This window comes from Molossus molossus, unplaced genomic scaffold (assembly GCF_014108415.1).
Source record: "Molossus molossus isolate mMolMol1 unplaced genomic scaffold, mMolMol1.p scaffold_m16_p_8, whole genome shotgun sequence".
In the NCBI taxonomy this organism is placed as follows: Eukaryota; Metazoa; Chordata; class Mammalia; order Chiroptera; family Molossidae; genus Molossus; species Molossus molossus.
In genome coordinates, this window is record NW_023425402.1 from 16,153,281 (window position 1) to 16,164,935 (window position 11,655).

At 30.4% G+C, this 11,655-nt stretch overlaps 1 protein-coding gene across 2 annotated transcripts in view; it reads left to right on the plus strand.

Annotated features, from left to right (window-relative positions):
• The window catches only part of RUNX2 (RUNX family transcription factor 2), a 219,615-nt gene that overhangs the window by 3,133 nt on the left and 204,827 nt on the right, over positions 1-11,655 (plus strand). The window lies entirely within an intron of this gene.

An 11,655-nucleotide genomic window follows, 5' to 3' on the forward strand; every position in this document is an offset into this window, starting at 1 on the left:
TGACTTGTTTAAATCAGTCATGCTAAAGTTAAATTCAGTAAGATAGAAATGTTCCAGTTTGTTAAAACAACACTGAAATATTTGATGGTTAAATAAACTGCAGAGGGGGGGAAAGCTAACTCATTGAAGGCACTAAGATTTTATCAAACACACAGAATTAATCTTTATTGAATAGAACCATTCACAAATCAAAACTCACTGTACTTCAATACTCTCAACCAGCGCTAATCAATTACAAACCTTTTCTAGTGCTTCAAAAATCATATGCTTTCAATTTTATACACTGGTGGTCCTCAAGTACTGTATTGGGGCTAAGTTAAGACATTCTGTATCACAACTGTTTTTTTCAACAAATATTCATCTAGAGAGCTTTTTTCCCTCTCAAGAGCTGCTCACATGAAAACTGTGGTAATATTTTTATACTGTACTTCTTTGTTGAAGCAAAAGGTTAGGGGTTACCTAAATACCTCAACTGTATACACAAAAAAGGGAAAAGGTAAGTATTCATATTTAAAAAATCAAATCGGACTGAATTATTATTTATTTTTGCATTTCCTATGATTAATGATGCACCCGTGCATACTTTAAAACTGATGGCAAAACAGGGTAGCATCTCAAATTCCTCTCCAAAGTATACAAATACCAACCTCCCATGCTGTTCTAACCCTTGTCCCAGGACACTAAAAGGTGACAACTCTGAGTCAATAGAGAGGTCATACCAAAGCTCCTCAAAAGCATTAAGAGTACAAATGCTATTAGCTAAGAAAAAAGTCTTCAGAGATATTTTTACATAAAAGGTTCACTAGAACAGTTATTCTACCTCTACAGTGTCTCTTCAAAAATATTACACATATGGTCAAATAGACAAATACCTTCAATATGAAAAAAAAAAAAATCCCTCCTCTGAATAATAAAACTGTAAATACAAAGCATCATTTTTTCTAGTCATTTACCATGTAAGACTTTATTAAATGGTGCTAGCAAAACCAATGCTAATTTAGGTAGAAACTTCCCAATATGTTACCTTAAAGCACTATTTTTTCTCTTAACTGAATTCCACTAAAAAAATTCTACCAAAAAAAGTCATTAAACTCCCATAATAAGGATAACAATAAACTCCAATACTTAATATTCTAAAGAGTAAAATATTATAAGATAACTATCTGAAGTGTATGAACAATCTTCATGAAATCTGTGATATTTAACATATTAAAGCAAATCTTTAGAGAAGTCTCACATATGAAAATATACACCTTAATACAAGCAATTTCCATGACAAATATCATGAAATTCACTGGACATTATTTTGATTAATGTGTTACAATTTCAAAAATAATGGGGAAATTCTATACCTTATTCAAAAGGAGCTTCCTTACAATTTTAACTACAGTTGACCACAAACTTCTGTCCCTTCAACAGTAACACACATAAAACAGGACTTACATTCCTACATAACATGAGATTAAGTGCTCTTTAATTACAATGAATATAATACCCTCCTCTAATGTTGAATTCTTAAAAATGTCCTCCCCTGTATACTCCTAATTAAGTACATAGGATTTAAGGTTTGGAAAAGTGTTAGATGGATCTTAGCAACACTATATTAACCATTTCACGTGTTTAGTGTTATTGTTGAACAGGATGTTATCTCTGAAACATATTTCTTCATAAATATGCTTTCTTCTACTAAAAAAGTTCATCATTTATCATGATGTTTAAAACAATTTCCAAATAAGATAAGCTATAGAATTAAGAGTCCTTTAAAGCTAGTTGCTACACAAGAATTTAATACTTGCAGTGAAAAAAATCCATTAATTATCCATCTCCTATATTCCCTATATTCCTGTTAATACTCATAAATACAATATCTAATACATAATCTAGGACCAAAACTAATACCAGTGTAATTTTGGCTATAATAAAAAGAACATAAATGTTATGTTTATCTTGATTAAATTATTTTCATTTCTTAAATCAACTGCTCACAAAACAAGGACTTCGTCACCATATAGACACAGTAAGCAAATGCAGTTTTCAAAAATGTTTAAAATATTTAAAAATTATTATATTGATATCAGAAAATTTATAAAGTTAACAGACAAAATTTATAAAGTAAAGACATATATTTAGGATTATTGTGTAACTAGGTTAAAGGCTCTTTTATCTGCACTATTTCTATGCCATCCCTTAAGAAATTAAATATAAGAGTTACAATAGAGCAGTGGCATTTCTAACAAGGTACATCTAAAAAACGTTTGCAAGACAAATAATTTTTACAACAAAATCAAATTAATTTATTTTACTTTTCAGTAAAACTGGCATTTTTTTTTACATTAATGGTGGTCTACTGAAATTATTATACTATCAACTATAAAAAATACATTTATATAAAAGACTTTAAATTCAAAAATTAAAATACACAGTTATAAGTTCCTCTAAAATTATATGAACCATGAGTCTGCCAAGCCATTGTTTACATATTCCTTATAATCAAATATCTTACAACTAAGTCCATTTTGTGGTTCAGAAAAGCAAAAAAAAAGCAAATAAAGGAAAAAAGTTAACTAAATCACAATGACAAGCATCAACAAGGTTTTAGAAACATATATATGCAGTATTTCTTTGGAAAAATTGAATGATTTTGTAGAATTTTATATGGACATGGATATATTTTTATACAGAAAAAAATATTTGTCACATAAATACAAGTTTAATTCTTTCATCAGTCCAACTAAAAATTTTAATACATAGTATATACTTTTTCATGTGCATATCCACAAGAATACGTACACATAACTGAGTTCAGGACTTGGGATAATGACTGTATATCAGGGAAAAAACAATTAAAATTATTGATCTGCGGTATTGTCTATAGCTCTTTTGTGAAGGATAATTACTTTCTGCATGTATACTAACAGAGAAATGTCAATCTGTAAAACCAATAACAGAGATCAGGCATCTATTGGGAATTCAAGATAAAAACAATATAAAACTATGTCTGTAAAACTCAAGACTTTATTTTCCAGTTATAAACTTAAATAACTAATCAAGTAAACAAATTATTTCCATTCACAAAAGCAAATATGAATGTAATTAATCTGCTAACAGATATCTATCTATGGACATTACCTCAAAGAATGTCCATTGGCCAGAATTCTGGCCTATAACTAAATGGTATATTTTCTATATATTTACTCACTGCCCATGTAACCTGGGTAAATAATTTAAATTAGGCATTGTGATTTTTAATTTGGTTATTTTGTTTCATTAGTAATAATAATTTTATTTTTAAGTTTCTCCACTGAACTTGCAATTTAAATTTCAAATTTCCATAAGTGAAAACATATTATTTCTACCAAATGATTAAAAATTACGTAAATGAACCTTAACAAAGCAAATTCATTGTGAAGCTGAAAAGAAAAAATACAGTGCTACATTTTACAATTAATATTTTAACCCATTTGTTTTACTGTACATTTGTAACTTGATCCTAGAAAACAGACACGTGAGTATCAAAAAGACACGGTGCAGAATCCCTTTAATCAACAATAATTTTTATAAGACTTTTTTGTACATATAGCTCAAAGAAAAACTATTTTTTTGGGGGAAAAAAAGTGAATTCTCACTTTATTTCATATATGTATAACAGATTATAGAAATCTGCAATATTATAGTACCACGAAAAGAAAACGTTATACTAATAATCTACATTATTATATCAATCGCTGAGTTTTCTATAAAATGGATAATTATAAAAGTGTATAAGCATTTCATACGAAGGAACTTAACACCCACTTCAGAAACATTAACACATTATAAGAAGATACCTACAAGAAAACTTCCATCAGGATAGTAGCATCTTAACATTAGGTAAGATAACTGGTTACAAAAGGTAATCTAGTGAGATTAATTTTTACCTGTCACGAAATTGGCAAAGCTTTTAGGTAATTCAACTTTTGACAAAATGCAAAAAAAAAAAACTACTACTGCTCTTACAAATATAGAGTTCAAAACAAAAAATGAAAATATTTTAAAAGATAGTCCATTATGCAGATATTACTTATAAAGATAATGCACTGCAGTACAGTTGTAAAGCAACATAAAGTCTATGTAACCCAAACCTTTGATCATTAATTCAACTTTTTTCTCTATAGTAGAATCTCCTCTTTTTCATATTATTAAAACTCCAGTGTTCACAGAGAATTCTTAACATTCTCGCAGCTGTTAAAACTAAGCACATAATATGTGCGCGCACGCTTGCGCTCTCTCTTGCTCGCTCTCCCCCTCCCTCCCTCTCTGAATTTTAGGAGGAAAACTTGTAACATTTTCAAAACTTTTTGCCACCAGTAGCCACCTCATTTTAAAAAGCTTATTATCTAAGCTAGGTAGGAACAATCAGTATTGTTATAACTATATCATTCTTGATTTAGTAATAAAGATTTAACAATGTATTTCCCTTATAATATTCATAAACATATTGCAAAATGTTTCATTACACCAACAGAACCAGAGAAATCACCTAAAAAACTTTTTTTCAAATTATCATTTACAAGTATCCAGGAAGAAAACTGAGTCGTATGCTATTTTTGGGCTGATTTTTATTTTTATAAATATTACTTCTTTAAATCTAATGCTAAACCATAACATATCATACAAGACACACTTAAGTAACAATTTTTAAGAGAGCAAAATATTTGGCTTAAATTGCTAAATTATTTAATTATTAAATGGTTAAACTACTCTATATGTGTTTACATATGGAAAAAATTTTTACTGAGACATGTTTAAACCATTTTCTCATCTATGAAATAAAATCATGTGTTCCAACAAATAACAAAATATTTTGAAGAAAGTATTTATTTACAAAGTAGTTATATATTACATGTACAAAATAATAGGAAGAAATTTTCTATAATGAAACTACATTACTATATGTAACTCAAATTTTCCACCTTGATTTAAACCTTATTCAGCCAAATGCATTGTCAATTCACTGCTTTTCCATGATCCAAAAACATCTAATATCCTACATGCTATTTTAAGGAAGTATTTAAGAAAAATCATATTATTATAAGCTAACAGAATATATTTTTTTAAAAGTAGCTGTGAAAACAATTTGATCTGAAAACTTACATATGAACTTAAAACGAACATACTCAAACATATGAAATGAACATGAAACAGCAAACAAATGCATAAAATAAAACTCTACCTAGCAACAATACCATACTAAGAAGTCAACCCTGAGCACAGGAAAAATACATCATGCTTTTTTAAATAAATGTTCAAATTAAAGCTTGCCTTTTGAACTGCTTAAATGAACATATAACAAACCAGTATCTACAGAATTTTCTTCTAAACTGGCAAGACTAAATAGAATCATACCTAGTTCCTAATTTTGCAATTATAATGTGTGATACTTTCTTTGCTCATAAGACTATCATTTATTCTAAACTGGCTGGAAAGGCTTGCCCATTGCATTTTTCCTGTACGTACCTCTTCCTTATCAATTATGGCTTATCTTCAGCATTCGGAGGGAAAAAAAAGCTTCAAAACTTTAACTGAGTTTAAAACACATCATTAAATCAAAACACACAGGGCTACTTTAAAAATATTCATTTCTAAAAGACCAGAAAATCTTACTTTTTTAGGCTGATGCGTCTACACACAGAAAGCAACTTTTAGTAAGTTCTTTGCTACGCCATAATGATCTGCTCCAGAAACTCAAGGGTACCTAAAACAACGGGCTACCTGTTCTAGCCATGCTTAGGAATGTGTCCAAATCATTTTTATTGATTTAACCTTTATAGGAATGCTGCATATCCTCAGAGCAAAACATTTTGAATGTATTTATAATATGATACACTTCTGAGAAACCATGAAAAAAAAAGCTAAAAACAAATCTAGATACTTCTTCACCCTTGGTTGTTATGGGTTTATTTTTGTTTACTTTAAACACTATCAACAGGCCTAAATATTAAATAATTCTATTTAGAAAACCTTACTTTGGCACCACTGTAAGTAGAAATAAAAATTTATTTTGGAAAAATAGGGCATTTAAATAAATTCTAACTTTAAGAAATAAAATGCCTGACTGGACAATGATGTCACATCTACAAATTTTAACGAATTCTAAATACTCCTTTCATACTATAGTTACACATTAATCATGGAATCTACAAACATATTCAAACTTAAACTTTAAAACTTTAGTCCTTATTGAATAAACTGAGTTGTACTCTAGTTCACATTCTGAGAATTTACAGAGAAAGTTCTGTGTTGCCTATCTCTCTAGCTTTCTGCAAGTGGTAGTTTATTAATGGCTTCAGCAGCTAATGCCTGCATTAGTTATGTTTGCCAAATAATAATTCACAATATTATGCTTCCTCACATTATGGTTCATCATTTGTTAACTTGAACCTCACCTCTAAAGAAGTTATACTTTCACTGCAAACTGTTCCTTTAAAAAGGCAAACAACTTTTGAGCATTTCCAGATGTAGTTCTCAAAAAAAAAAGAAAAATCATAGGCAAATTCTCAAAGAAATCTAAAACTATTAACAACAATGTAGTAGAACTGGAGTCACTACTTATTGCTTCAATAATCATCCCTAATTTTAAAAGCTGAATGTATTATATAAGAAACTTATGATAGAGAGCACTAATGATTTCAGGTAACTGCCACAGATAAAACCACCAAGTATATTTCAGTAAGACAAGATTATACTGAACTGAAATTTCTGAAGCTCTGACAATTACTGAACATGCAAGAATAAAATCATAATGTTATCTTTTTCAAGTAGTTAACTTTTTTCTAGGAAATACAAATTTGGGTCTGGCTACATTATTTTCATGTTGTCATTAATTTTGTATAAAACATCCAAGCATGCATGAGATTATGCTAAACTAAAATTAAAACAATTTATATGCAGCCTACTTCTCTGGGGCAGGGCTGGGGCTAGAGTGAGGCAAGCAGGCATCTAGGGCACAAAGTTTAAGGAGGTACTGACTCCCACACAAAAGTGACATAAGTGCCTACTTAAATGTGCCCTAGGCACCTTGCTGGCCTCACCCTCAGCCCAGGTCCTGTTCTGGAGGCACGTTAGTGTAAACCATTTCATGAGACATAGTCTAAGCAGGATATCACAAAACACAGAAATACAGTAATACAAAAATAATAGAATTAAAAATGAGAATTTTATACGTTTAGTACCCTATCTTATTTATATTTTTCAGTAAAAAATACCTATTGGAACTTAAAGGTAGATAAACATTTAAAACACGATCATATAATATTCTAATGAGTAGAGTTCTGAGATGGCACAAATAGTTGACAAATTTTCTTTAAGCCTTACATTTGCTATAAATATCTTTCAAAGTAAACTAAGTGGCTTTATTATTTGACCACAAGTCCTTTTCTTTTTTTAAAAAAAAAGGACTGAGCAAGTATGTTCCATTAAAGGGTTCACAGGACTACCTACACAGGACCTGTTACAGCCCAGTGGTATCCAAATCTGGCTGATCAATGGAATCACCTCAGAACAGGTCTTGGGGAAGGAAAAGTAGAAGGGAAGGACTTGGAAATTTTTTGAACAACGATTTCCAGATAAATTACCCAAGTTTAGGAGCCAATTGATGGCCAACTTTTATATACCCAGAAATTAAGCTAAGGGTAAGATATACATACGAAATACATAAATTTCCAAATTGTCTCCCCCAAACATTTATAAGCTGATTCATAAGAAATAAAATAACTAACATTTCAGTTTGCTTTCCTTCTCTTTCTTGTAGTAGTGATGTTAGCCAATGCTGATGTGTCCAACCAGTAATATTAATAAAATAAAGTAAGAAGTTTAGACAATTCAATAACATGAAATCAGTAAAAAAATATATATGAATACTTTTATTTTTCTTTTAGGTTTAAATAGCTATTATAAATATATACTCAATCCATTCTAAAATCTAATATTTTAAACTTTAAATGCAATTAATTAAGATCATATTAATATCTTAAGAAAATACAGGGTGGCGCAAAAGTAGGTTTACATTTGTGAATACGCAAAACAGAGTTTATGCTTATATTATTATTTATCAATTTAGTATTTTCATATGAACAACTATAAACCTACTTTGGCCCCACCTGGCATAGGTGCCTAACAACATACCTCCATGATTTTCAGAATATACCTTAACTGAAACAATACTTTTTTTTTATGTTAGCTTTCCTTTGTTGACTGTTTACTATACTAGCACTGTGCTAAAACCCTTTATAAACATTATTTCCTCTAATTCTTACAACTCCCTGCATGAGATGGGTATTGCAATTATTTACATATGAGAAAACTGAAAACGTGGTAATAAAACCTGATCAAGGTCACACAGTTGAAAAGCCGAGATTCAAACCCAAGCCTTCTCATTCTTAATTACTACCTTATAGTGTTATATATACCCTTAATGAAGTTACTTCCTAACCCCAAATTTCATTTGTAAAGGTGTTAGTTCTCAGAAACATAAAGTTATCAAATGACAAAATAGAAAGATAATCTTTGAGTCTCCAAATTCTCCCCAATTATATCTTTAAGTAATACTGATCATTGAGAACAAAAGAGATTGAGAGAAAAATAAAACTTAAGAGTATACCAAAAGATAAGATTTAGGTCAGGTTTGATCAGAAAATAAATTTTCAAGGAATTAAATACTTCTTTGTCAATAATTATAATCAATAATCCTATTCATTGTCTACATCACACAATATTTACTTCATGTGATATGAAAATACCATTTTAGGAATAAAAATTAAACTCTTAAATTGAACACAAGGCATTTATAATCCTCCTTATTTATAAAATTAAAACATTAATCATATCAATGATGAGCTTTGGTGTCAGTCAGATCTAAAGTCATATCCTAGTTCCCATAATTATCTAGAACATTCCCTTGACCATGATCTCACTGTCCTACCTAAAAAGGTTTGTATGTCTACACTTATGCTAGGGGACCAAGACAACCTTAATTTCTAAATCTTAATTTCTATATTTCTTAAATCCTCATTGTCTTAAATATTTGTTGTTCCCAAAGATCCGCTGATAAGGGTACATTTTTCTTTGACTACCAAAGAGATTATGTACATGATTCTAGAAAGTATATCTCTGATAATACACTACTGTCCCAATTTCTCCCACAACTATTTCTACATTATGATCCAAAACAAAAATTATTGGAGAAGCCACAAAAGAGTTCTAGATCCTTTTTTCTGACAGAAGGTAAGAGTAGAGTTGAGATTATATTTCTCTGTCTACATGGATCCAGTGAGAAAAGATGCCCTGACCAGAAGCCATAGAATAAAAAACTGAGAAGGGAAAGTTGAGTGTCTACAGATGTCAGCAGACCAAGCCAGTCATTCTGTGTCCATATTTAATTTGATAGGTAGTGTTTCAATGATCAAACCAACAACTTTAAAAAGCCTAAATAAAGTAGAATTATTCTTTAAAATTAAATACATATGCAAGTATAAAGTCTCAAATATGACATTTAGAAAAGGAAACATGCAAACTGGTACCCTATCTGGCAATGGAGTCAGGAAGTTAGAAAAAGATTTGGTTAGAAATAAAAGCTGATAGAGTAAGATACTTCACTGACTTAGGTTTAAATTCTGTAAGTGTTCACACTTATTTCATTAGAAGTTACTAAAAAAAAAAAAATGTGAGAAAAGAAGGACAAAAGGTTTTGTGGGCAGCCAGGACAGTCAATCAATGAAGCAATGAAGAACTTTAAGAATGACATGGTGATTCAGAAGTCATTAATCTTATAGGAAAAAACAAGCCTGGATGTAAAAAATATCAGCAAGTTGAAGAGATACTAGAAAAAACTAGCAGAAGAATTTGGCAGCAGTTTTTTAGAGAAACAAAATTAAGGAAAGTGAGATTATAGCCTAGGAAAGAATGGTAATAGTGCCAATGATTAATAAAAAATAGGAAAGGGTAAAAGACAAAGAGTTTAATTTACTCATATTAAAGTTGTACTTAGTGGGAAATACAGGATACTAATTATATACAACATAATCTCTATTTTTTCTATTAGACACATGTATAAATGTATATCAGAGAAACTTCAAATAATGATTATTGTGTTTAAATAATAAAATTCTGAAAGACTTTGTTTTTAAGCTTGTCAATATTTTTCAACTAAAAAAAATATGACAATTTTTAAATTTTAGTTAATAGTGTGCTTTAATATTTAAAAAGCTTATTTTTCCTGAACCCATACAACAAATTTGGTACTGGGAACAAACAATTTTGGGTTTTTATCCCCATGTTCAAGTTGTAAAAAAATAGAGCAAATTCCTACAATTACAAACTATTTTTAAGTGGGAAAATCAGTTTCACAAAAATGACAGCATCACATGAAAAAATGACATACCAAGCAAGGGTTTTTGTGTCCCTTAAGTTTAAATCCCAATTATACCAACTACTATAAAACCTTGAGCAAGCTACTTAAGCTCCCTGTGTCTACATTTGTAAATATATTACCACCTATAAAAAAGTATGACCACCTACATTGAAAGTTTTTTGTGAAAATTAAGTAAGATAGCAATGTAAAGTGCCTATACCCAATCTGGGAGAAAAAATAAATATCACTGTAGTTATTACATATAGTAAACTTTCCAATCCTAAATCCTCTTAAGAGTCTAAATTTCACTACTCATAGTATAGCCTACAGACCGGTAATACTAGCATCATCTGAGAGCATGTATGTAAATGCAGAACCTCATGCCACACCCCAGACCTTCTGATCAGTTTCTGTGATTTCACAAGCTCCCCAGGAAAAACAATGTTTGAGAAGCCTATTCAAAACAACATTCAATTAAGAAAGTGTCCGACTTGTTTATGTAGTAATACCAGCTCCCTGAAGTTGTCCACTTCATCTCTGTTCCAGAGTTCTTTCTGATGCTGAGGGAGGAGCATCCTGCAGTTTACTCCTAATTCTTTGAAGATACTGACAAAAAGTCTAATCCTCTTTACTCCAAAAGACAACTTTTCAGACCTAAAGAGAGCTCTCAGGTTCACCCCTTTTATCTACTGTGACTGAACAAGAGTCCTATGGTGCATAACTCTGTCTTGTAAAACAATGCCTTCAACAACTTGAGACATTGTGTAAATTACTAAACTGCACAACTGTATTAACTAGCTACCACTCTACATTTACCCATGTTGTCACTGCTGCCTCACCACAAACTTGTCAAATGCCTTACTAAAGTTTAACACATTGTATGTGTTCCCTGTTCCTCAGGTAGCAATCCAGTAGCCTTGACATAGCTCGGATTTTGTGAGCCATGGCTACAGATGAGTAAAACCATTCAGCTTCCAGTACTCACTACAAAAGGTGGCTCATAAATCATGTCTTTAATAGCCTACTTTAGAATCTTAGCCAGCAGAGGCCTCAAGCTGACAGGTCTTCAGACTTTTCATTTTGCAACTAATTCCTCTTTTTGATATTTTATACTAATTGTTTACTTTTAAGTATTTTAGAATTTTAGGTGCCTATTTTTTTCTTTTTTCCGTTCTATAACTACTGACTGAATAAAACATGAAATATAGAAGATACTGTATATATGAAAAACTGTCAAGCCAAATAATTCAAATTCCCTAATTTAGAGT